At 43.1% G+C, this 26,635-nt stretch overlaps 1 pseudogene; it reads right to left on the bottom strand.

Annotated features, from left to right (window-relative positions):
- Window positions 1-12,522: 12,522 nt before the first annotated feature.
- On the bottom strand, window positions 12,523-23,253 carry LOC139924150 (voltage-dependent calcium channel gamma-6 subunit-like; annotated as a pseudogene).
- Window positions 23,254-26,635: the final 3,382 nt, after the last annotated feature.

Genomic DNA, 26,635 nt, shown 5'->3' on the forward strand with positions numbered 1-26,635 from the left:
GGGAGTCTGGAAGTTCCCAGGAGCCAGAGAGGAAGGTGGAGTCAGGAGTGTGTCCCGTGGGACAACTGGTGAACCCGGGGGGAATATTTGTAAAAAGGAATCGTTACATTCATCGAGTCATGCAGTCAACACAACACATACAAACACACAACTAAACCATTAATTACGGCCTTGAATTTAAATACTTGCTTATCAGTCTAAGACTATATGAAGTAGATACATGAATCAAATGCAGAAGATACTCTGAGCATTTTAATGAGGAGCATTCCCAAAGAATAATACAAGAAGCAACGGAAGCTGAACAAGAAAACACAGTCTTGGTACTTCTGTACGCCATCAAACAATTGTAAGAATATTTATATATAGATCATGGTGTGTGTGTGTGTGTGTGTCTCTGTGTGTTTATGAACATGTCTATGTGTATGTTAAGTCTCACTCACCTGTCCTGCTACGGTCTTCCGAGTCCTGCTGGATTCCACGTGGATTCCACATGGTCCGTGTGTTGCTGTCAACAGTGTTTGTACCTACATCCGTACGTGAAGTTTCCATGTTTGTTGGTCTTCATGTGTTGGTGGAATAACGGGTTTCCAACTCAGTGTCCACTTGTCCAGGAGTCTTCTGTGACTTCATAGTGAGATATAGAACCTTACCAGCTCCATCATCAAAGGGCCTACTGAATGATTCTTGTCCTCAGTGATGTCATCATCTTTGTTGTGAGCCTTGCCCTTCAATATCTAAAGTTAATAATTTCTCAATGGGGAAAATGAATGGGGTTTTCATATAATCGTCCCTGTGACAGTCTGATTTTTAAACTTGGACGTTTTCACCAACATACATTTATGTCTCTAATGGCACTGGATCCATTGAATTGTGTAACTGTTTTTTAGTGTGTGTGTGTGTGTGTGGGTATGACTTAAGTCACTTTCAGGGACACACACCAGACTTAAAACCAGTTGATTGGGGACGGCTTGTGCAATTGGGGACAAAAGCTGTGTCCCCAAATGGTAAAAAGCTGATTTTTGGGTCAGTGGTTAAGGTTAGGGTTAGGTTATGGTTAGGTTAAGGTTAGGGTTAGGTTTATGTAAGTAGTGGTTATGGTTAGGGTTAGGGTAAGTCTCCAGGAAATGAATGTAAGTCTATGTAAATACCCCAAAAGTGACTTAAGTAAGACTGTGTGTGTGTGTGTGTGTGCGCGTGTGTGTGTGTGACTTAAACTCAAACTCAAATACAGTATTTGTGTTTGAGTTTGAGTTAGAAAGTAACAGAGGGACATGTGTGTGTGTGTGTGTGTTACCACCATGCTTCAGGATGCAGGATGTGAGCATTTGTATGTGTGTGAGCTTGTGTGTTTCAGGTGTATGTGTGTTGTGTGTCCTCATCTGTTCAAGCCTTATACAGTAGGTGTGTGCCCATGCCTGTGTGTGTGTGTGTGTGTGTGTGTGTGTGTGTGGTCTTGAGTGAGGCTAGAGGTTAACACACCTCAGTCCACACACTGTCTGGACTCAAACCCCACCCACCTGCTACTCCATGCAGGTTAAAACAAGCAGCATGAATTATGTGTAAAGGCTATTTTCCCCAGGTCTGATTCCAATAAATGGAGCATCTTTCTAAACTTTAAACTTTCTAAACTTCTTTCTAAGTCGAACATCAGGGTCAAAACATCAGCAGACAGCGGACGGTGAAAGTACGACCTCAGCGGTCCAAAATACCACGACCTGTGGCAACGTAAACATGATTTATGTCCTATAGCTTTATGGCCTGACCCCCTGCCCTGTGTGTGTGTGTGTGTGTGTGTGTGTGTGTGTGTGTGTGTGTCTCTTTATGAAGACATCTGATATACACACACTGACCTCCTGGGCCAGATGAAGCATGCTGTATGTGTGTCTGAGCTTTTAAAAAAGGAGCAATAAAATCTTTTTTCAGCTCATTTCACTCTCAATTTCTGAGTTCTCACGGTTGTCTGAGCATGAAACTGCTCGTCTTAATTTAATGCCTCTGTGCTGGTAGAGAGATGGTGTCTGTTGATGCGGTCTGTTTGAGCTGGACAATGTGTATGGGTGTGTGTGTTTATTTGTGTATTTGTGCAGACACCAATTATGAATATTCAAGTAACCCTCCCACACACCGCTCCTTGAAAATGTGAGGTTAAGCCATTAAACCTGCAGAGAGAGAGATATTGGAAAGCATCTTCCGGAAAAAAGTTAAACCTTCCTGCAGAACAGATGCTGCTGGGAAACAAACCCCTACAGAATTCAACTTAAAATGACAAATATGTGTTCAGAATACTAAGAGTCACTTAGTCCCTTGACACCGTGAATTGTTAAATGGAAAGAAGCCGTAAACAAAATGTGATGAAGAAATTAAGAAATCAAATTAGCAAATCAATTCTATTTAAAGGAAGATGGGCAAAAATCATACAGTCAAATGCAACATGTATTGGCAGTTTATGTAGTAGGAAATCCAATTATTTTCTGTATTATATGTAAATGTGAATACTGTTCATGTATCTGTATAGTTATGGCTGTGCATGTATACCGCATAAGTGTATACATGTATATAAATGTGTTTTTGTTGCCTTATGTGACACGGTGCAGACACAATAAAGTACATAAAAAAAGATTAAATGGTTAAAAGATGTGTTTCTGTCCAGCGCTCACTTCATTTTGTGTTTTCTCACATTTATTTGAGGAGATAAATGTGGATGTGTTCTCTCCGGTGCTGGAAAGTGGTTTGGATGACAGTGAGAATGAATGAGGCTGGAGGCTGCAGCTTACAGAAGGCTCTGACTGTGCACACTGTGCAGTGTTACACACGCTGAAAGCTGCAGTATGTAACTGTTTTCACTTTGAAATGACAATAAATTAGCAGGATATGTTGTACATGATCAGCCTGTCTGTGACTCTGTGTGTTCAGACCTAAATCCCTCTGTTGACACGATCTGAAGGGGATTAAGTGACTGAGAAGTGACACAGAACTAGGATGCTAACCAGTTTGCAAGGTTTTCTACATAGCTATTCTGCACATATAGGCTTGTACTGTAAAAGCCTATATCTTGTATGTGTTGGCATTGCATTATATTGGTATCGCAATGTTTTTAATTGGCTTTGGCTGGTTCCTGAGCAATATTTATGTCCTCTTGGAATGTATTGTTTTTCCTATGTGATCTGTCTTTTATATCTGTCTTTTATGTCTTTTGTGGGATCTGTGTTTTATGCGCATGTGACCAACCCAATTTCTGCTTTGGGGATTAATAAAGTTTATCTATCTATCAGAGGTGGGGACTCGAGTCACATGACTTGGACTCGAGTCAGACTCAAGTCACACTTTTAACTGCTTGGGGACTTGACTTGATGCATGAAGAGAAGACTTGAGACTTGACTTGACTTGGGTTCTGGTGACTTGGGACTCGACTCTGACTTGTACTTTGATGACTTGAAAAGGTTTCTAAAGTCTTGACTTGAGATCTTGTGTTTGTGTAAATGACTCAGATTGAAAGTGATGAGATTTGTTCCGGCGGACGACTGAATTTAAATTCTGTTTTCTGAATTTGTATGGAATGATTGAATTTATTGAAGTTGAAACTGATTATAGAAATCAAACTCATGATGCTCTTACCAAGTTTTTATCCTATTAAAACCATATTGCATTGAAAAGTCCAAGATATTTAGTTTTCTTTAAGATATTAAATTGATACTGGACTCTTGATTTGTTCTGACTTGACTTGAATTCATCAGACAGCTCATCAAAATGATTGACAGGCGTCGGAGTGTGAACTTGCCCCACTGAGGGGGGAGGAGGGCGGGACTTGTGACACACTTGGCTCCCTCAAGAGGAAAAGTTGCACGTTGTCGCAACTTTACTGGCTTAAGATCTGTTCGTGTCCAGCTGTCACTTCACTTCAAGTATAATTTCTCTACGGTGCAGGAGTGGATCGGATGATATTGGGGGATGAATGAGGTTGGGGGGTGCAGCTTAGGTTCTGACTGTGCACACACTGTACTGAAGTGTGTATCTTCATATATGTGCGTGTGTGTGTGTGTCCATGTACATATGTGATTGAGGACTTGTGTGTGCAGATATGTGCAGGGTGCATTTGAGCGTGTGTGTGTGTGTGTGTGTGTGTGTGTGTGTGTGTGTGCGGCTCGGCTCCAGGTTTGTGTTCCTCCTGCCTCGTCAGTCCTATTGGCCACGGTCTATATTTAGCCGGGAGGTCGCAGCCAAACGGCGTGGGAGACGCTCTGCGGAGACGTGAGCCTGGAAGGAGGTCAGCACGGTGACGGAGACGCGCCGCCGGCAGCGGAGCGGGAGTCAGCGCCCCGACTCGACGTCAGCGGGGGAGCAGGGGTCGAGGGGGGCTGGGGTAAAGCGATCCAAATAGGAAAACAAACACATGAAAAAACATTCCTTTTCTCTGTGGCCTTTTGCTAAATCATCTGTATGTAGATGTAACAGGTGGATTTCTATTATTATTTATTATTTATTTTGTTTATATGTTTTGTTATTGTCCTTACTTACCTATTTTATCTGTCTTTCTTTCTTTTTAATGTCACTTTATGAGTTGATAACGTAATTTTACCTGACAAATTAAGTATTTTTGGGGTTTTATGTGAAGCACATTGAATTTGCCTTGTGTATGAAATGTGCTATATAAATAAAGTTTGCCTTGCCTTTCCTGTAAACTTCAGCTCCTATTTCCCTTACCCAGCATTTCTCTATCATACCTGATCTAGAGACACTGAAATATTTGTTATTACCAGGCTTTAGCTGGTAGTCAGTATCTGCCTGAGAGTCAGCATCTTCTTTTAAATCACTTCTCAAACCGTATTTTTACTGTAAAGCCTTTCTGTAACCTTTGGCTTTCATTCACTTTATCCTTGGCGGCCAATCTATTTTTATTTCTTCTTCTTGTTTCAGGGCAGGACAGAGGCAGACCGGCCATCTGGAGCAGCGCGAGTTTCCCCAGCGGGCCGGTCGACCGGTGGGCCGGCAACACAGATACCACAAGATTAAAACAAGTCCCAGGCTGTTTGGTGGTTCTGCTGTAGACTGTGTGTGTGTGTGTGTGTCTGTGTCAAGGTTATTATAGTTTTGCATTTTTCATTAGTTTTTATTTTTATTTCGTTTTGACTTTTTGTTTTCAATTTCAGTTTTAATTAGTTTTTAAAGCGGGTTTGCTAGTTTAGTTTTTATTTTTTGAAAATGCTTAGTTTTAGTTTAGTTTTTATTAGTTTCAGTGTTACTTTTAGTCTTTTTTTTTGTAATATGGGGTATTTGTCAGGGGTGAGATTCAAAAAGGTCAAAAAAAATTGGAAGATAGATTTCATATCCACCCAAAATACTCGGCTTATGTATGAAATAAATTGACAAAGACGAAAACTAAAGACATTTTCTCTATAATTTTAGTTTATTTTAGTCAGTTTTGTAAACACACAACACAGTTTCAGTTAGTTATCGTTTTTTTTGTAAAGCCTCGTTTTTATTTTTATTTCAAACAAAAATGATCTTTCGTTATTTCGTTAGTTTTCGTTAACGATAATAACCTTGGTCTGTGTGCGTGTGTGTATCTGTGTGTGTGTGTGTGTGTGTGTGTGGGTGGGGGGGGGGGATCATGAGTTCATCACATCTCATTGGTCCATCTTTCTCCCTTCGCCAACTTTACTTCTGTACATTCTGCCTTTCAGACTGACTGTGTCGTGTTAAGCTAACAGATGAACACGGAAAAAACAAAACTGCAAAAGTGGAAAAAACAAACAGCCACCTGAGACAGATGGGACCAGATTAATTTGGTCTCACTAGAGTTTCTCCTAACATCAACATGCAGCGGTATGATGTTGCCACATAGCTGGTACTCTAGCTCAGTGGTTCTCAACGTGGGGTCCGGGGACCACCTGAGGTCCTTGAGGGGGTTCCAGGGGGTCCCCAGCAAATTGATGAATTGTTAAACTTCAGCATTATTTCATTTCCAAAGAAGTTAAGACAGTTAGAGAATGTAGAAGAATGACTGTTTGGATCATAGTTTCTCTGTTTTCTCTCTACCTACAATACAGACAGTCATGAGATTCTGGACAAAATCATATCTAACAATAAAAATATTCTCAGATTTGGATCCAAGAGACAAAATCTCATCAAATGGGGGTCTGTGGCTCTAATGTGGACTAAATTAGGGATCCTTCATATGAAAAAGGTTGAGAATCACTGCTCTAGCTATTATGCTGCCTTCAGGTGCTGTCAGAAATATCAGAATTACAAGTTGAGTGTATATGAATGATTTAAACAAGGAGGTAAATATGGCAGAGAAAGTCTGGATTTTCTATGATCCTCAAATTACTGAGATGTGACGTTTAAGGGCAGAGAGCATGGAAAACTGATTTGTGTGAAAGTGATGTATTTCGTTTAGTTTGAATTAGATTGTATCACTATCACTACTGTGTCACTCAAATACCTTTAGGTGTGCAAAAAAATCACCCCATATGTAACTTCATTTTGAACATTCTTCAAACAGTAGGCTGTATAATAAATAATAAATAAAGCTGAGTTGAGTTGAAGTATCTGTGGTTCAGTCTGGGTCAAATTTCTAGGTTCGTTTTTTTTTTCCTCGCAGACCTCCACGGGGGCCAGGACCACACTTAGGGCCCCGTATCAAGCGCAGTGACCCCTGCTCCGGTGAAGTGGTCATTTCGCTGGACTCAAGTGGTTCTGTGCTATTTCGGTGGCTTCAGTGGGCGAAGGCGCGCCCACATACACCTCTCCAAAATCACACGATCCCCTTTTATGTATGTTATGCTTACCTGTCTCACTTTGTTATAAATTCTTCAACAAGTAGACTAGCTTACATGTAAGGCAGAGTTTGTACTGTAAGTAGTAAGTAAGTAAAGTTTATTTATATAGCACCTTTCACAGAACAAAGTCACAAAGTGCTTCACAGGAGTAAAATAGTTAAAATAAGACCATCAAATAGTAAGAAACAATAAAACATAAAAACAAAGGACATAAAAACACACAGAAATACAGACACAAGAGGCTAGACAAAGGCCAGTCTGAACAGATGAGTCTTCAGCTGCTTTTTAAAAGTGTCAACAGAGACCGCAGATCTTAAGTCCAGTGGAAGAGCGTTCCATAGTTTAGGTGCTACAATTTCAAAGGCTCGATCACCTTTTGTTTTGAGTCTGGAGCGAGGGACGACCAGTAAGCCCTGGTCAGAAGACCTAAGTGACCTGCTGGTAATGTAGGGATGGAGCAGGTCGCAGATGTACACAGGTGCCTGACCATGCAGGGCTCTATATGTGATTACAAGAACCTTAAATTGAATCCTAAACTTGATGGGAAGCCAATGTAGGGAAGCTAAGATGGGAGTGATGTGAGACGTCCTGCTGGACCTGGTCAGCAGCCTCGCAGCAGCGTTCTGGACCATTTGTAGACGATCCAGGGATGACTTACTGAGGCAGGTGAAAAGGGAATTACAGTAGTCCAGGCGGGATGATATAAAGGCATGAATAATCATCTCCAACTCAGCTGGGCTAGACTAAGGGCTGATTCTTAATATCTGTCATCCACAACTTCTTGCAGTACGTATGAAGGCCTTCACTTTTGGTTGATTAAATTCCTCCAGCCATCCGAAGGCGGCAGGACCGGTACATCCTATAATTTGCAGCCTGTAATTTGAGGGATGTGCTGTGCATCATATCATTTATGATTGTATTGTTAGTTTTAAGTATACTTAAACTTTTCATGCAGCTTTTTAATGCTGTTTTTATGCTGTAAAGTGCTTTGAGTTATCGAGAAAGCACTATATAAATAAAATGTAGTATTATTAATATTAAAGCGCTGCACAATTACAAACGCCTCTCCGATGTGTACCTTGATTAAATCTTACACAACTAGCACCAGCTAGTGTTTAATCGGTTCATGAACCGCTGAACTTTCTAGTCATTTTTAATCCTTTGTCAAAAGAAACATTTTTTTACCACATCGGTAGGTATATGAAGGGTTTCATTCAAAATACTACATATTATTGGAAAAAGTGTGGTATACCTGAAAAATCACTTATATAATTTATTATATTATGTAAGTATATATTATATATATTATTATATAAGTGATATATTTCAAAAACAGAATATTCTATCTTCAAAACAACGTTTTAAGCAAAGGCCTTAACATAACTTCTAACTTCAATAGTAACGCTGAATGTGCTTTACTTTCATGCCAGTTATTATTTTGATGTTATCAACTTTTTCAAGTGGTGGATATCTCATTTTGGAATTAAACTCTTCATACATATCCAGACATACAGTATGTATATATTAGAAGCATTCATTAGAATTTTCTTTTCTTTTGCTTTTAAATCCATCACTCACCATTTCAAAAATATAGATAATTCCTTCCTCAAAAATGTTAGTATTTTGTAACCAGAGTTTTAAAATAGCTAGTAATAGGATAAATAGTTTTGTGAAATGATTTTGCAAAAATAGGTGTTACTTTTTCACGTGTAATTATTCAAAATCTATTAAAACAGCTAGTAGTAGGATAAATAGTTTTGTGAAATGATTTTGCAAAAATAGGTGTTACTTTTTCACATGTAATTATTCAAAATCTATTAAAACCCAGTCTGCAGAGAAAGCAGCAGAATGTGCAGATGATTTTTATCATGAGGCGTTTCATGACTCCGGCTGCTCGGGAGCCGGCGACTGGAAGAGGAGAAACGTGACGAGAATACGGGATGAGAGAGAAATGGAACTTGAGAAAGGATGACATTAAATATTCATGTCACGTTTAATAATAAAATGAAGTCATTCATACTCAATCGATTCAGTTCAAAAAGTTCCAGAGACAGTTCACCTTCCATCCGGGCACAGAAAAGCACTTTAGCTCTAACATAAATCATCCTAGAAAAACAGGCAGGAACATGGCAGCGTCACACTATCACCTTGTGAGAGTCTAACAGTCTAAATCTACCTTACACTTACTTTACAATGTTTAACATGTGCTGTACTTACAATGTATAGCATCTACTTTACCATGTATGTGAAATCTGACAATGATTTGACAAGTAGAACACAAAAACATGTTGTGTTGTCACTTTTATGAACAGCCAAACTGAAAATGAGTATAATTCTGGACATTTTGGATCAATTTCATGATGTGAGGATGGAAAACACACCTGTCTGTCCTACATGCTATACTAAGCAATGAGTTCACATGCACACTAATAAACTGAAAGGCAATTCCCTGATTATTTAAGTGTTAAACAGCTGAGTGTGATTTCCTCGGATAAACGCCCTTATCGCATTATGAGAAACCTGATTAACACAGCTGGTTTTTGCCCAATCTTAAGAATTATTTGGCGCATGTTTACCCTCAGTCTGATTTCTTTTGTTGTTGTTTTTTACATCTGAACAACGGAGCCGAGAAAGAACAACGTCCAGGAAGCAGAAACATCTAATGGCATGGCAAAGGAGGAGAGCGTTTGTTAAACTGTTTTGCAGCCGTACGTAGGTCAAAGTAATGAGACACAGAAACCTGACCAGATGAAAATAAGCTACATGTGGCGCCATGTTCAAGATCCAAAACAACCGGCAGGAAGTTTGAGTTTTACGTCACTTCCTTAAAGGGTAACTTCGCTATTTTTCAACCTGGACCCTATTTTCCCATCTTTTTGTGTCTAAGTGACTAAAGGGGACAACACTTTTTGAAACTGGTCAATGTACGTCCACTAAAAGTTCTTGTTTTTGCCACTGACAGGCTCAGATTGTTATTATAAGTGTCTGACAACATTATGGAAAGGACCCTACAGAGAAATGAAACGTTTTTTTCTTTACCTTTCGCTTGATCCGGTCTGTGTGTAACCAAGTCTCGCTCAAGTCTCGCGAGAGTTGAGTTGTTGCAGGAAGTTACACACACACCGGATCAAGCGAAAGGTAAAGAAAAACATTTCATTTCTCTGTAGGGTCCTTTCCATAATGTTGTCAGTCCAGGTTGAAAAATACCGAAGTTACCCTTTAAGAAGAGAAATGCAACTTTGACTGAATCGTGTAAACCAGGGTTTTCTCTGTTATCGCATTACTAGAGTGCGTGTCAATGCGTAAATCGGATTATTGCCATAAGCTGATTATTCTCAGTTACCAGGTTATTAGTGTGCATGAAAATACTTTCTTTGGGGCAGAACTAGTCGTCTACTTCTGTAATCCATCCTCAACAGTCATTAAAATTGATCAGGGACTGTCATGAACAACAAAACCTCCTCGACAGTGAAGTGAACACGGACAGTAACAGACAAACCAGAACGACAGCACAGCGGTGACGATGGAGATGAAGTAGAAGACCCGCACATTCCTGCTTTCTCTCAATACACTAGTTAGTTTCTCAACCTAAGTTTTCCAGACTGGAGGTCAATTCATTTTCAGTTCATTCAGTTCAGAGTGTAGTTTTCATGTTGTTGCCTGTAATCAAACAGCCACAGCTCAGTGTTTACATGTGGGGAAACGCATAAAATAAATTCATATGAGGGTAATATGAATGAAATGTATTTTTTCAGGCCTTCAGGTGAAGAGCCATGTTTGAGTTTGGACTCTAACGCTGTAGTCGTACAGTCAATCCACATAATCTGGAGTGTGAGTGTTCTGCATCTAAGAAAACAAACTTTCTACTTTCCCAGAATGAACGAACATTTAAAAAATTTTGCTCATTTGAAAACTTAAAATGGTTTATAGTCTGGTTCTTTGTCCCGGGGATTCGATTCAGTAAACTCTATTCTTTGTGTTGCCTGGCTGTTCCACTTCATGCCCATAGACATTCAATGGAAACAGAGTTTTACTTGATGATTTCCAAATTTCCAACACAAATAATATCTCCAGTGTTTTAACTGCAGTAGTCGACATGCTACTGTAGCAAGCCAAAGGAAATAACTGACATCAGCGTTTTGCTTTTGAACTGATCATTACAAACTGCTGCTAGTTAAAGCATGTTAGCACTTTATAGGCTGTATAAAGTAAAGTTATTTAAAAATTGTAGTTGTTGTTTGACGGGCAATTTGCATCAAAGGAGTGTCTAGAAACAGGATGTGGAACAGCAAAGAGGGTGGCATCATGCAAAGAACTTATTTTCAGAAAATATTTGAATGAATTGACAGTGAACTGCCTCCAAACCCTGCATAAGTAATAAGACGATACAGAACTGTTTCCCAAACACGTCTGAGCACCAAGATCACCGTCACTGATAATACTGAAAGCAATATTTCACTTTAATGTAACATCGGAGCTTTTGGCACCAATATCTCCAGGGGTTGACAGGATGCTGTTAACATTATGGGGTAAAAATGGAGTAAGAACGAAGATCTCAAATCTTTAGACTGTATTTGAGCTTTTATCTGCAGCGTCACCCTAACATGATTTTCTTCATGTTCTTTGTCGTATTTAAGTAATTTCATAAGGTCTGTGATTACAAAAGACAGTCGAAAGCCTAAACTAAAGAAGATGAAAGTAAACTAAGTGCAAAATCCAGTGGTGACAGAATCGCAACCAAAGTGAAATATCACTTTAGGAAGTAAGGAGGGGGAATGGGAAGGCACTTATTAAATATTTCATGAGCAGGAAAGGAAGTAGAGGATTTTGGAGGAAAGATTGCACCAAAGTGAAATATAACTGTAAGTGAATACTCCCAAGTTTTTGGGAGACTGGCCCGTTGGTCAATTTAACTGTTAAGTGATGAGAACACAAGACACCAAAATCATCCATGTGTCCCCGGTTGATCATTCAGTCTGGTGCTTTAACACTTTAGCATACACTATGCTTAGTGATAGTCGGCACTAGTATTATCTCAAAAGTGAGGAAATGAGAATTTGTAGCAGCTCTTAACATAATAGTAAGAGATTTTAACTTATATGAGGCCAAGTCTGGCAGACAGAGACCGGCAGACATTGATCAAATTTACACAATATATAAAAAAACATGTATAAAAATAATGTACTGTTTTGAACTACCAGGAACTAGTTTTCCTGTTTCCATAGGAAGTGAAGGTGGAGGCGATGGGAGACTGTACAGCTAAAAATCACTGTGTGGCGGATGAATATGTGGTTGCTCACCTGAAATAGTTCCAAAAATAAACATCAGTTATATTGGATTATATGACATTTCACATAAGAAAAATCACAACTTATTATTACTAAAAAGTCAGTCTTCTTACTTTGGATAATGCTAAACTCCATGCTAACACTTTAGCAGCATATACTTTAGTGTATGCTAAAGTGTTAGCATGGAGCCTACTATCACTCAAGATAGTGTATGCTAAAGTGTTAGCAGCTAATGATCCACCGGGGATCCATGGATGATTTTGGTGTCTATCCTCTCATGACTGAACAGGTAAGTTGAACAACGGGCCGATCTCCCAAAAACTTGGTGTATTCCTTTAAGAACGCAACAAAGGCGATCTCTTTGCTCAGACGCCTCTGGGAAACCTCCTCGCCCCCCCTGGCCCCTCCCCCACACACAGGAAGGCTAGCTAAAGTGCAACACCACCTCCGGGCCACTAGCTGCTGCCGTCCCGCTGAGGCAGACACCTCTGCCAGGGGCTGTAGGGCAGCGCCAGCAGCACGAACAGGATCCCACCCACGATGAGGACGGCCCCCGCGCAGCCGACGCAGGACACCGACCAGGACAACTCGTGGTGGAGCGGCACCGTGTGGTCGCTGGCCAGGAAAGCCAGGACCGACTGGTGGAAAACCACGAGAGACAGAAGCACTAGGATACCTGGGGGGTGGGGGGAAACAAGTGAAGGGGTTAACCACATTACTTTGGAGACATTATTATGATTACTGTAAACAAACAAGACCGTTGCCAAGAAGCCTGTCCGCCTCTATCAGCCTCTACTCTGCATCCTCCATAGTTTCTCCACCTGGTGGATCTGGAGGGAAATCTGCTGGATCGCTTTACGGCACAAAACAGGAAGAGGTTCTGTTCTTCCAGAGCAAACGGAGATAAAGCTGAAAGAGTTTCTGGCAGCAGATGGTGGAAGGAGGGAAAGGAAGATGGAGAAATCACTTCCAACATGTTGAGCCTCTTCATTGAAGAGCAAGACAAAATAAACACATGGAGAGAGGGGGGGCAGCATCCTTTGTGACAGGCAGCAACAGGGTTTATGGGAAATGTAGTCTTAATTTTGAGAAACACTAGCACTAACAAAACTACTGGTGTGAGATAGAGGCGACCAATCGTCTTGACCATGGTCCCATTTGTTTACAGTAATTACACCAAGGTATCACCGATAATCTACAATGAAATATTGATCTTTAAAATGGCAACATGTAGCCTTTTTAAGAAAAAAAAAAAAAAAGAGCGAGAGATGGGGAGACAAGCAAAGAGACTAATAGAAAAAGAAACAAAGAGAGGCAAGGATAGGGAAAGAGAGAAAGTATTAAAGAAACAGAGGGACAGAGTGATAGAGAGAGAAGAGAGTAAGAGACAGAGAGAATGAGTGAGAGCAAGATAGAAAAACAATGTGAGATAGAGAAACAGAGAGTGTTGAGAGAGGGAATGAGAGAGGAGAGTGAAAGAGAAGAAGAGAGAGTGAAAGAAACACGAGAGAGAGAGATGAGATGAGAAGTGACAGAAAAAAATGTTGACCTTTGACCTCCTACTGTACGCCTGCCAGGAAAAAGACAGAAACAAAGAGTATCTCCAGGGCCGTGACTAATGCACAGTACTGTAAATCGTACAGGCAGAACAGAACAGAACAGAACAGAACAGAACAGAACAGAACAGAACAGAACAGAACAGAACAGAATAGAATAGAACAGAATAGAATAGAATAGAATCAGAAATCACTCTACATTCTAAAAACTGAAGATTAAAATACCTATTTTATTCCAACTCTATTTGTGATTAGGGTTAGATACAGTATAAGGTGCAGGGAGGTTGAGGAGAATTGAGGATTGAGATAAGTTGAAACATAAATGATCGCTTTTTGATCAAAATTGGGTAATTGATTATGTTCATGATCAGGTTTTTAGGGGACAAGTTCTACCGAGTTCTGGCTTCACAGCTTGGCCAGAAAGTAACAACTAGAAAAACCCGAACAGAACATTTTCCTTGATTAGCACAGTGATTAGCTCAGTGATCAAACTAACGCACTGGGCAATTTGTTGGGCAATGTGGATGAGAAACGCCGCCAGCAACAGTCAACAAAGTTAGACCCAGGGTCAAAATCTGTTCAGATATCTCCTGGCAACAAGATGTTCCAGTGTCATTAAAGCAACAGTGCTGTCGCAACTCGTTGGGCCCTCGTTGCCCACCTGAGTCGCTCCAAAAGTTGCCCGGTGCGTCTTTACTGACCTGACAGAATGAAGCAGAAGGACGCTGGCTTGAGGAAGAACAGGATCTCTTTACTGAGAGCCATGGTGATGCAGATGGCCCCCATCACCATCAGGACCAGGCTGAACAGAGCCAACATGGCCGCCGCCACATTCAGACCTGCAAGGGGAAGGATAACAAGTGCTATTATCATCAGCGGTAGTGTATGGGAGCGGTCAGTATATTAGGAACACCTGCTGCTTTTAAGCACGTTAAAGTGATGCTGAACTTTGGTAGTACCTTGGTTGGGTAGCTTCCTGGACATGATATTAGCCTATTTACTATTTTCTTCGTTCCATCGGCATAAGTTTCCTAGTTTCCTACTTTTTTATATACCGTCAGAATCTGCTTTTTTCTGCATTCGTTTATGTGCTAGAAGTGTGATTTTCAGACTGTTCCTCCATACAATGGCAGTGAATGGAAAGAGGAAAAAAAACACAATTCTCCAGTCTCCTCTACCGGAGCAACAGATCACAGAATCACTGATTTTATCATGGAGGAAGATACACAACCCAAGATACTGCCAAAGTTACACAGAGCTTTAAAGACTTATGAGGTGAATCAAGGGGTGGTTTTTCAATATGAGTTTTTGTGTTCTCTATGATGCTTTTCTGTAATATCTTCCAAAACAAAAGAACGAGAGGGCGGAGGATGAGTAAAAATACCAGAAGTTTTCTGGCCAATCAAGGAAGCATCAGATGGAGACTTGGCCGACGGGGACGGATATGAAGCCCCCTGCGAGAACGATGCATCACGTCCAAACAGCACTGCAGTCTGTGCTACTGAGTCATGTGAACCAGCTGGGGAAACGAACACCTGTGTGTCTTAATTGATCACGTGGCATCAAACATCAAACACATCGCTCATCTCAAACTGTAAAGATGTGCCATCTGTGCTCACATTCAGCCTTTGGACAATAATTTCAAATAATTTCTTACATTTCTTCTTTAATCCTGCTCTGATTTTAGCCAAGTTGCCTCAATCATTATTGAATTGTATATTTTCTATATATTTAGGATTGCTTGTTGTAATTTGTTTGGGTTTTTATCTCTCCGCTGTGTTGATTTTACAGTGCGTTAAATTTGCACTACATGTTTTATTGCTTGCTCTTGTTCCTTGTTGTGAAGCACTTTGTAACTTTGGTTGTGAAAAATGCTCTATAAGTAAAGTTTATTATTATTATTCTCTTCAAGACAACCTGGGAAAATTGTTCTCTTCGAGGACACAAGCATCACGACTTGGCATTCTTGGATTTGATAAGGTGAAAGCTTTGATCGCTTATTGATTCCAGCGATAAAAATCAACTTCTATCATTAAGGGAGTTGTAGATGAAGTATTGCCTTGAGACATTTGGCATTTCAAACGTGCAAAAGGAGATGCACAGGAGGTGTTGCTAATGTTTTCTACACTCGGGTACGGTGGCCGACGGGTGCAAACGCTACAACGGCCCAAAGCAATTGCATTAGGAGAAACGCGCTGCAACTTCAGAAACGACTGTGTGTGATTGTGTTGGCGGTATCGATCTTTATAAGAAGAGACGAGACAAAGGAGACGACAGGTAGCTGGAAGCCCGGAGCGTATCCGTTGCATCGACTCGAGCGCTTTTCTGTTGCATTGTTTTTGTGGTTTGCATCGTTTCTGAAGTTGCAGCGTGTTTACGTTTAATGTATTTGCTTTGGCATTCTGCAGCACATTTCTTCTTTTGCAGCTTTTTTTCCCTTTGTTGTATTTGCTTTGGATTTTCGGATGTGTTTTTGAATGAGCGTAGTTTCTGAACGATGCAAACAATTTGTCTTAATGCAATTGCTTTGGGCCCTTGTAGTGCATTATAGCTTTGTCGGACACCGTACTCACAACTCTAAATCACTACATTTAGACCTATAGCGTGACAGTGATGCGGCACCATTAACCGATCACATTTTAATGCGAGTCTGTATCTTTCTTGAACGTATGGCTCTGTGTGAAGTTAATACAGTAGGAGCTGCCAGTGAACAGAGAGGTTAGACAGCAGCTCGGAGACACTTGAACGCAGCGTAGGTGGAATACATTTAAAAACACTCACAGAGCAGTCAATGGCCAACCTGACAGAGCATGGCGAGGAGGTGAAGAGAGAGAGAGACGGAGAAGGAGGGAGGGAGAAAGAGAGACGGATGAGTGAAAGAAAAAGAGGTGGGAGAGATGAAAGATGGGAGGAGGAGTGAAGGGCAGAATAAAGAGAGAAGGAGAAAAGAAGGGGTTAAGAGGGAGCAAGGGAAAGGAGGGAGGCAGAGGAAGAGAAAATGGAGAGGTGGAGGAGAAGAACAAAAGGGTAAAGAAAGAGCGAGTGGGCGGAACGAGGCGGGACGGTGGCTGAGAGGGGCCAAAAGAGCCGGAGAGGTCGGTGACTCACTCTTCTGCGTCGTCTTCTGAAACATGACGGCGTTTTCCCCCGTGGTGAAGAACTTGAAGTAGGTGCAGTTTGATTCTGGAGGAGAGAGGGAGATGGAGGGAGGGAGGGAGAGAGAGAGAGAGAGAGAGAGAGAGAGACAGACAGAGAGTGAAGTAGAGAGAGGACAAGTGGCAGGGAGAGGTGGAGGGAGAGAGGGAAAAACAGAAAGAGGAGAGATGGAGAGAGGAGGAGAGAATTAGAATACGGAGAGACGTAAAGAGAGAGAGGGAGAACAGACGGAGAGAGAGAGAGAGGGAGGAAGAGGGTGAGAGGAAGGGGAAAAAGAGGGGGAGAGGAGGAGAGAATTAGAATACGGAGAGATGTAAAGAGAGGGAGAACAGACGGAGAGAGAGAGAGGGAGGAAGAGGGTGAGAGGGAGGGGAAAAAGAGGGAGAGAGGAGGAGAGAATTAGAATACAGAGAGATTTAAAGAGAGAGAGGGAGAAAAGACAGAGAGAGAGAGAGAGAGGGAGGAAGAGGGTGAGAGGAAGGGGAAAAAGAGGGGGAGAGGAGGAGAGAATTACAATACGGAGAGATTTAAAGAGAGAGGGAGAAAAGACGGAGAGAGAGAGAGAGAGAGGGAGGAAGAGGGTGAGAGGGAGGGGAAAAAGAGGTAGAGAGGAGGAGAGAATTAGAATACGGAGAGATGTAAAGAGAGGGAGAAAAGACGGAGAGAGAGAGAGAGAGAGAGAGGGAGGGAGGAAGAGGGTGAGATGGAGGGGAAAAAGAGGGAGAAAGGAGGAGAGAATTAGAATACGGAGAGATGTAAAGAGAGAGAGGGAGAAAAGATGGAGAGAGGGAGGAAGAGGGTGAGAGGGAGGGGAAAAAGAGGGAGAGAGGAGGAGAGAATTAGAATATGGAGAGATGTAAAGAGAGAGAGAGAAAAGATGGAGAGAGAGAGAGAGGGAGGAAGAGGACGAGAGGGAGGAAAGAACAGAAAGAGGAGACAGGGAGAGAGGAGGAGAAAATTAGAATAGGGAGAGAGGTAAAGAGAGGGAGAGAGGTCAAGAGAGAGAGAAAAGATGAGAGAGGGAGGGATAACAGAAAGAGGAGAGAATTAGAATAGAGAGATGTAAAGAGAGAGAGAGAGAGAGAGAGGTAGAGAAACAGCAACTGTACATGAGACAGGCATAAATGTTGATAGGTAATCTGCTTGAGCTGCAGACGATCTTGATGAACATCTTATTGAAATTCAAGGACCTACGCCTCTCTCTCTCCCTCTCTCTCTCTCTCTCTCTCTCTCCCTCTCTCTCTCTCTCTCTCTTCCCACCCCCGTATACTTTAGTTTCAATTATTCTCCATCAAACATAATCAACCGTGAACGTCAACGACAACCTCAAGGTGACAATCCAATGCATCCTGTGCAATTAGTATTCTGCCGTCTTCATGATGTGTTACAGTAATTAGAGTTTAGCCGTCAAATGGAATGTGACACCTCTCTCTTTTCTCTCACACGTTTCTGCACACACACACACACACACACACACACACACACACACACACACACACGGACACATCACTCTTCATTAGCCTGATCAAAGCCACATCCTCAGAGTATTCTGGTTTGTGTTTTCTCCCTCGGCAGTTATCGGCGTTACAACACACAGATTCTGTCGAGGAGGAGCGCCACTCGAATCCCACGGACAGAAATTCAAATCCCTTCGACAAATAGTGACGGATCGCTGCAGCGGTTTAACATGCAAGGCGGGGACTTCAGCTGTGTGTTCATGCCCAGCCAGCTGCTCGGAAACAGACCAGAAAATGTGGCTATATGTCCACTCACCGACCACAGTCACATGCACACTTAGTTGGAGTTAAGCATAATCACAGCCATTTTGCTGGCATTAATAGAGACCAGAACATGTATACACCTTAATTGCGTTTCTTTAAGTGTGATCAAGTAGTGCATGTGTAGTTGGGTTCATGTTGTTCCGTCATGGCCGCCTAGCTCGAAAAGAAACACTCGCACGTAAACTGGATTATATGGTAGGTGTCACTTCATACAACCATATAAATGGCTTAATCACACCGGTGTCTTACTCAATAGAGGCTTTGCAGTTATGTCACAAACCTCTTAGCAACCACTTGTGGTCCAGTGGAGAACTGACTGTACACAAACACCTAAATATACAAACAACCAGGCAAGAACAAGAGATATGTGAAGAAGATTCTGGTGTGGGTGCAGGCCAGGGCCATTCAGTAACGTTGTAAGGAAAGTGAATCATCCGGTGAGGTGGATTTGCTTCCAAATTTATCTTGCTGTGACCCAGGAAACTGCTGTCTTTAGCCCAAACCCTTTGGTCGAAGCACAAGCTGCGTCTTGAAAAGAGTCGACTCAGTTAACCTGAACACAGTTGTTTCTTGGCTTTAGCCAGCAGACTCCAACTGATTTGAGTTAACATGCAACTACAGCCACAACTAATGCTATAGCTTCTACTAGATAGGATTAGCGAGTGTGCAAATCAAATGTGTTTAGAAGACAGCGATAGCTAACTAGATACGGTTAGCTAGCTAACAAGCTGACATCATCTAAACACTAAATCAATCAGATGTATCAGTGGGAAAATGATCAGTTCCCAGTCAGAAACAGCAAAGAAATGAACCACGTTTGCTTAATCGTTGAGACGGCCAAGTTGTACATGAAACACAACCTGTTCACAGCTATTGTCGGCCAGGAGCTGAGGACCTCCGACATGGCCGCCAGACGACGCGTTACGTCACCTGACCCGCGGGCCCTCTAAAGGCTGCAGTCCCAGTGCTGTGGGCATGTGAGCGCAGCCACTAGCACACTCACTCTTCCAGAGCATGTGGAGCAGTCAGTGAGTCAGACAGTTAGTCAGACACCATTCAGTCAGACAGTCAATCAGTCAGCTGGTTAGAGAGTCAGTCGTTCATTCAGACAGCCAGCCAGTCAGCCATTCACTCAAACCAGTCAGCCACCCAACAAGTAGACAGCCAGCCAGTCAGCCATTCACTCAAACCAGTCAGCCACCCAACAAGTAGACAGCCAGCCAGTCAGCCATTCACTCAAACCAGTCAGCCACCCAACAAGTAGACAGACAGACCAGCATCCATCCACCAAGTCTGTTAGACGCACCGTTGGAGCAGCCTGCACATAAATCAGCCAGTCAGTCATCAGCTTATAACTCACTCACTCACACCGACCAGTCAGCCATCACACAGGACAGCCAGCCAGTCAGTCAGCCAACCAGCCAGCCAGTCAACCAGCCAGCCAGTCAACCAGCCAGCCAGCCAGTCAGTCAGCCAGCCAACCAGCCAGTCAGTCAACCAGCCAGCCAGTCAACCAGCCAGTCAGTCAGCCAGCCAGTCAGTCAGCCAGCCAACCAGCCAGTCAGTCAGCCAGCCAACCAGCCAGTCAGTCAGTCAGCCAACCAGCCAGTCAGTCAGCCAGCCAGCCAGCCAGCGAGCCAGTCAACCAGCCAGCCAGTCAACCAGCCAGTCAGTCAGCCAGCCAACCAGCCAGTCAGTCAGCCAGCCAACCAGCCAGTCAGTCAGTCAGCCAGCCAGCCAGTCAGTCAGCCAGCCAACCAGCCAGTCAGTCAGCCAGCCAACCAGCCAGTCAGTCAGCCAGCCAGCCAGCCAGTCAGTCAGCCAGCCAGCCAGCCAGTCAGTCAGCCAGCCAGCCAGCCAACCAGCCAGCCAGTCAACCAGCCAGCCAGCCAGTCAGTCAGCCAGCCAACCAGCCAGTCAGTCAGTCAGCCAGCCAGCCAGTCAGTCAGCCAGCCAACCAGCCAGTCAGTCAGCCAGCCAGCCAGCCAGTCAGTCAGCCAGCCAACCAGCCAGCCAGCCAGCCAGCCAGTCAGTCAGCCAGCCAACCAGCCAGCCAGCCAGCCAGCCAACCAACCAGCCAGCCAGTCAGTCAGCCAGCCAACCAGCCAGTCAACCAGCCAGCCAGCCAGCCAGCCAGTCAACCAGCCAGTCAACCAGCCAACCAGCCAGTCAACCAGCCAGCCAGTCAACCAGCCAGCCAGCCAGTCAACCAGCCAGCCAGCCAGTCAACCAGCCAGCCAGTCGACCAGCCAGCCAGCCAGTCAACCAGCCAGCCAGTCGACCAGCCAGCCAGCCAGTCAACCAGCCAGCCAGCCAGTCAACCAGCCAGCCAGCCAGTCAACCAGCCAGCCAGTCGACCAGCCAGTCAACCAGCCAGCCAGCCAGTCGACCAGCCAGCCAGTCAACCAGCCAGCCAGCCAGTCAACCAGCCAGCCAGCCAGTCAACCAGCCAGCCAGCCAGTCAACCAGCCAGCCAGTCGACCAGCCAGCCAGCCAGTCAACCATCCAGCCAGTCGACCAGCCAGCCAGCCAGTCAACCAGCCAGCCAGTCAACCAGCCAGCCAGCCAGTCAACCAGCCAGCCAGTCGACCAGCCAGCCAGTCAACCAGCCAGCCAGCCAGCCAGTCAACCAGCCAGCCAGCCAGTCAACCAGCCAGCCAGTCGACCAGCCAGCCAGCCAGTCAACCAGCCAGCCAGCCAGTCAACCATCCAGCCAGTCGACCAGCCAGCCAGCCAGTCAACCAGCCAGCCAGTCAACCAGCCAGCCAGCCAGTCAACCAGCCAGCCAGTCGACCAGCCAGCCAGTCAACCAGCCAGCCAGCCAGTCAACCAGCCAGCCAGTCGACCAGCCAGCCAGCCAGCCAGTCAACCAGCCAGCCAGCCAGCCAGTCAACCAGCCAGCCAGTTGACCAGCCAGCCAGTCAACCAGCCAGCCAGCCAGCCAGTCAACCAGCCAGCCAGCCAGTCAACCAGCCAGCCAGCCAGTAAATCATCAGTCACCTCCAGACAGCTCAGCAGGGCCGCAGCTCTCTCTCTCTGGGTCGATGTCGGCCACCCACAGGGTCTTGGTGCAGCCCTTCCACAGGCCGTAGTGAGCCGCCAGACACGTCTGGGAAGACAAGATCACAGACAATATTAAGTTAAGATCAGCAACGGTGTGATTTGTCCGTTCTTCTCAGGGTTTTAGTGCTTTGGACGTCAAACTCCCATTCATTTCTAGCAGGAAATTACTGTTTGGTTGCTTTATTTTACTCCTAATGTGATCTCAAACACCCCTAATGCAGCTGTGCATCAATTAAAACAGCATCAACTAAATGTAGACATGAGAAGTATTATTGTGCAGTTTTGCTATTAATTCACCTGGTTGTTATAGAAACTCTTGGGGGGTGCGAGCTCCACCCAGAACTCTGTCCCCACCCCCAGCACCGTCAGGACCACGCCCACGATGGCCACAAAGAACGCCAGCTTGATCTAATGACAGAATAAAATTACAGTACAACTTCATTCATTCATACATACATCATTCCTTTAGAAATGAGGACAAACACAAGCATAATACTTTATCAAATCATACCCGATCCAGTTTATCCAAATTAAAGAGGCATTAAGTAATCTATGGCCAATCTATGGTCAACGTTTTACCGTCCCCCTTGAGTTATGTAATGCATGTAATCGACAAAACAAAAAAAAATCATAATTTCACAATAGAGAGCAGTAAGCTAGCTAATTAGAACAGAGATCCAACAGAAATGTCTAGTGAAGAGGTAATACAGGATATCACCATGCTAAATACTGGAAAAATAAATCTGCTTTGTTTGGTTTTTGGTTTGAGAACGAGGCTTTTTGGCTCTCACATATAATACACACATACACAGGTATATAAATGCAAATACACACGTATGCATGCACATACAACAAGTCATTTAGTCTCATATTCAGTCTTAATTCGCCAATGAGGTGAGATAAGTCCATTGTCAGTATCTTGAAACAAGGCAGAATATTGCAGATCACTCTATTAGTGTTGAGAAAATGACATTTGATTCAAGAAAAGTCTTGAAAGAAGTTGATTTGCACTGGAAACAAGTGAAATTGACATATTATTTCACCAGTTTCAAGAAAAATAAGATTTCAAGACTCGATAGAGATTAAATGACTTGTTAACATGGACATTTTTCTGCAGTGTAAGGACACAGAGAAGATTGTCCGACACCCTGCAGTATACAGTATGTCTTGGAGCAGTTGAAATGCCAGCGGGGGGAGTGGGAGTGTCTTGAAACTTGAAACTTCACTGGGTGGGGAGTTTTTATTCCATTATTATTATTACTATTTGTATTCCAAAATAGAGTACGGGCTGGAAAGTGAGTTCTGAAAAACAGAAAGTCACTTCCTCATGATCCATTAGTTCTGTTAGTTCCCAGCATCCTGCAGCACTCTGCATGCAGCCTGAGGGAGAAAACACACTCGGTCCAAACCAGTCACCTTGCCCTCCTGGGCCTCGCTCATGGCGTGTCCCGCCGCCGCTCCCCTGCGCCGCTTGTTCCCCCCGAACGTACCGCGTCCGGTCATCAGGCCGGACAGACCCCCCCCTCCCTGGGCCCCCCCGCCCGCCGCTCCTCCGGCCCCCGCCCCCCCCCACCCCCGCCGGGCCCACCGTCCGGCCGTCCTCGTCGTGCACAATGAAGGTCGACCACATGGTGTGACGAGACAGAGGAAATTAAGACAGCAGAATGGGACTGAAAGTCTGGCCTGGATACTTCTGTTTGGACAGTAAAAAAAACTTCAGCAAAAAAAATTAAAGAAAGAAGCGCAAATAAATGAAAAAGATGGAGAGAAAGTGTATTCTCAGTTTGTGCCCACAAAGAAACAATGTTGAATCGAAAGAATGAAGGATGGGTTATTCGAGGAGAGGAAGAGGCAAGGGAGAAGATGGAAGAGGTAGAACGATAAAAAAACAGAAAGGAGTAGGAGGAGAGGAAAAGACTGAGTGAAAAGGACTTATAGCAAAAAGGAGAGATAGACGAGTGACTCAGTATATGGAGGAAAAACTATAAACCCACAGTAGAAAAACATAATTATCCTGCCTTGGATAAACAGGCATATGTCGTAACAGAAACTAGAAATGTGTCTGAAAACGTTAGCAGCAAAGCGCCGGCATCAGTCTGCGCTTCAGAAAACGCTCGAGAAAAAATGGCGGCTTGGACGATGGACACAAAACTGATGAATGGATCATCATGGAAAAAAAAAAAAAGAAAAGAAAACAACAGAGAGTACTTTTTAGAAAATGATACGGATGGAGAGAATCTGGAGGTAGAGGTCAGGAGTAAATGAAGTGATGCTTCCTAGAGATGAGGGAGAAAAGAAAGAAAGAAAGAAAGAAAGAAAGAAGGTAATTAGCATAAGACTGTACATTTACTCATATACATAAAGAATCATTTGAACAGAAGTGTTGACCTTGAAGTTTAAACAGTTAGAGATTCACAGAAAGCAGAATTAGAAAATTAAAGTAAAGCTGTTAATATCGAGAAGGAGATTGTTGCACATGTTCATGGTACAGAGATAAACTGAGAAACAACATGAATTCATGCAAAATCCCCTTAAAATGAGTTAAGGGAGTTATTAATGGAGGAGACCCCATGAAAACCTCCTTCAACACCCCTTAATGTTCGACTGCTTACTTTCTAATTTAACGTAAAATTCAGGGAGACAGGAACTTTCCATTAATAACTCATTAATAACCTGTAAACCTGCATAAAAGGCATAAGAAAAACCCTTAATTACTAGTGTCTCCATGAATCAACCCATGAATAAATCCCTTAAAAACCCATGATACTAACCTTACATTTTTAAAGCTATGTTATTTTGGTATGAAACACCACAGAAGAAGAGACAGACAAGTCCATCATGCTGAAACAGAGTTACAGAGACTGGAATCAGATTTGTTTTGAATCTCTAACCTGCAGGATGTGACCAAAACTGTCCAATAAACAAGCTACTTGTGAGTCATGTGACTTTTGTTTTCGAGCCCTAGTTCGCCTGTAATTGCCGTGTGAATCTAAACTAACCAGATACAAAAATGCAGCAAAGTCTTCTTTTCTAGTCAAACTTTTCTACTAGAGTTCAGACTAAAGAAAACTAACTGTAGTGTGATCGCAGCCTCAGCTATATCCAAGCTGGAGAACTTTCATCAGTTGGGGCTTATGATAGAAAAGAAGAATAGAACCAGAGTCACAAATAATTATCTGTAACTGCCTACGGTGCTGCATCTGTTCTCATTTGGATAGAGAGGGAATACAAAAGCACTTTGAATCACAATCAATTATCTATTTTGAGATGTTATGTGACAGCAAAGCAATATAAAAAAAGCAGTCAGCACGCTCTAATCCTAACCTGCTATCTATTCTGAGACGCCGTGTGATACCTAAGCGGCACAAAAACACTCGACAAGCTCGAGCCACAACCAATTATCTATTCTGAGAGGCTTTGTGATAGAGAAACATGCTCCGGATGTATCGAATCGTAAATCCTTTGTGTGTGTGTGTGTGTGTGTGTGTATGTATGTACGGGCGAGCGGAGCAGCTGTCCCGCCACGTTCCTGCAGGATGTGGTGACAACGGACGCGACACGCAAGCCTCCCCCTTGTTAGCAAAAAACCAAACACATCCCCCCAGGGAGAGAGAGAGAGAGAGAGAGAGAGAGAGAGAGAGAGAGAGAGAGAGAGAGAGAGAGAGCATAACTTTACTTTCACATCATCCTCTGTCTTGTTAACAAGCTGCGAGTTTCTGATCACTTTCAGGGAAATTCTGCAGTGGAACCAGGACACGCAGATAATAAGACATAAAACAATGCAATGCAACCTCACACTTTAATTCACCTCACGCTCATCGATGCACATCCTCATCTGTCAGTGTTTCGTTTTTTTGTACATTTTAGACGTTTAGCCGATGCTCTTATCCAGAGTGAGAGAGCAGGTAGAGGTGCAGCGTCTTGCTCAAAGGCACACAGACAAGACACACAGCTGATGCGGGTATCAAACCTGCGACCTTTCTGTCACATGACAGTGTGCTAGAACCACTAAGCGACCCTGCTGCTCATTCTCACTGGGATGTGCCACCAAATGTTCGTTTGATGATGAAAATCAGGGAAATGGAGTAAAAATTTTGAGGATAATATTCCCATTATCAGTTGTTGCTCCTATTACTTAAATGTTTTATCATGAGAAACCAATAGTATATCTACGGAAGAGGATTAGGGCCACATGTGAAAAAAGTCAGTTTATTAAGTCAAAATTCTGAGATTCTGAGAATAAACTTTGACTTTAAACTCAGAACTCAAATACATTTTTCACGTGGCCCTAATCCTCTTCCGTATATATCAAGTACTGTATCACTATATCACTTTTTCACACAATGCAAAAATCTCCAGAAAAAACAAAGTGCGTTGTGCCTAAAAGTAGAATGCATGCATTTTGTCAAAATGGAAGTAATTAGTCATACATCGATCTACAGCGTTGTGTTTATTACCTTCACTAAACACAAATAAAACAAAGAGTCAGCAGACACCGTTAGTTGTCTTTTACTTCACTTCTCTGAGAGCAGGACACACACACACACACACACACACACGACTGTGACATCATCAAATAATTAGATACCACAACCAATCAATTTCTAAATGAATTAAACCCAACAGTGTATTCTACAACAGAACTTTCACCTATATCATAACATGCCAAGTTAGTTTAAAATATTAGTGATCAAGAAAACCAGCTGTGATAAAGCCTCAGACTACTTCTGAAGAATATTGATTAAAATCAATAAATCCTGCAGTCCTTACTCATCAGAATTGAACACTGCTGTCCTTATAAGGCAGCCAGTCTGACACAGTGGAAAAGCAGCATGGAGGCACGAGGAAGAAAGTCGTTACAGCGGCCCGTGACAACCAACAAATACCTTTTAACAAGTTCACTGCCTCAAAATATCCTTCCTTCAAACATCTCCCAAAATAAGCCGTCATGGAACCGGCACCAAGGGCAGAAACGCTCCCATGTTAAATCACACAAACGGCTAAATCACATT

Source organism: Centroberyx gerrardi, chromosome 19 (assembly GCF_048128805.1).
Source record: "Centroberyx gerrardi isolate f3 chromosome 19, fCenGer3.hap1.cur.20231027, whole genome shotgun sequence".
Classification (NCBI taxonomy): Eukaryota; Metazoa; Chordata; class Actinopteri; order Beryciformes; family Berycidae; genus Centroberyx; species Centroberyx gerrardi.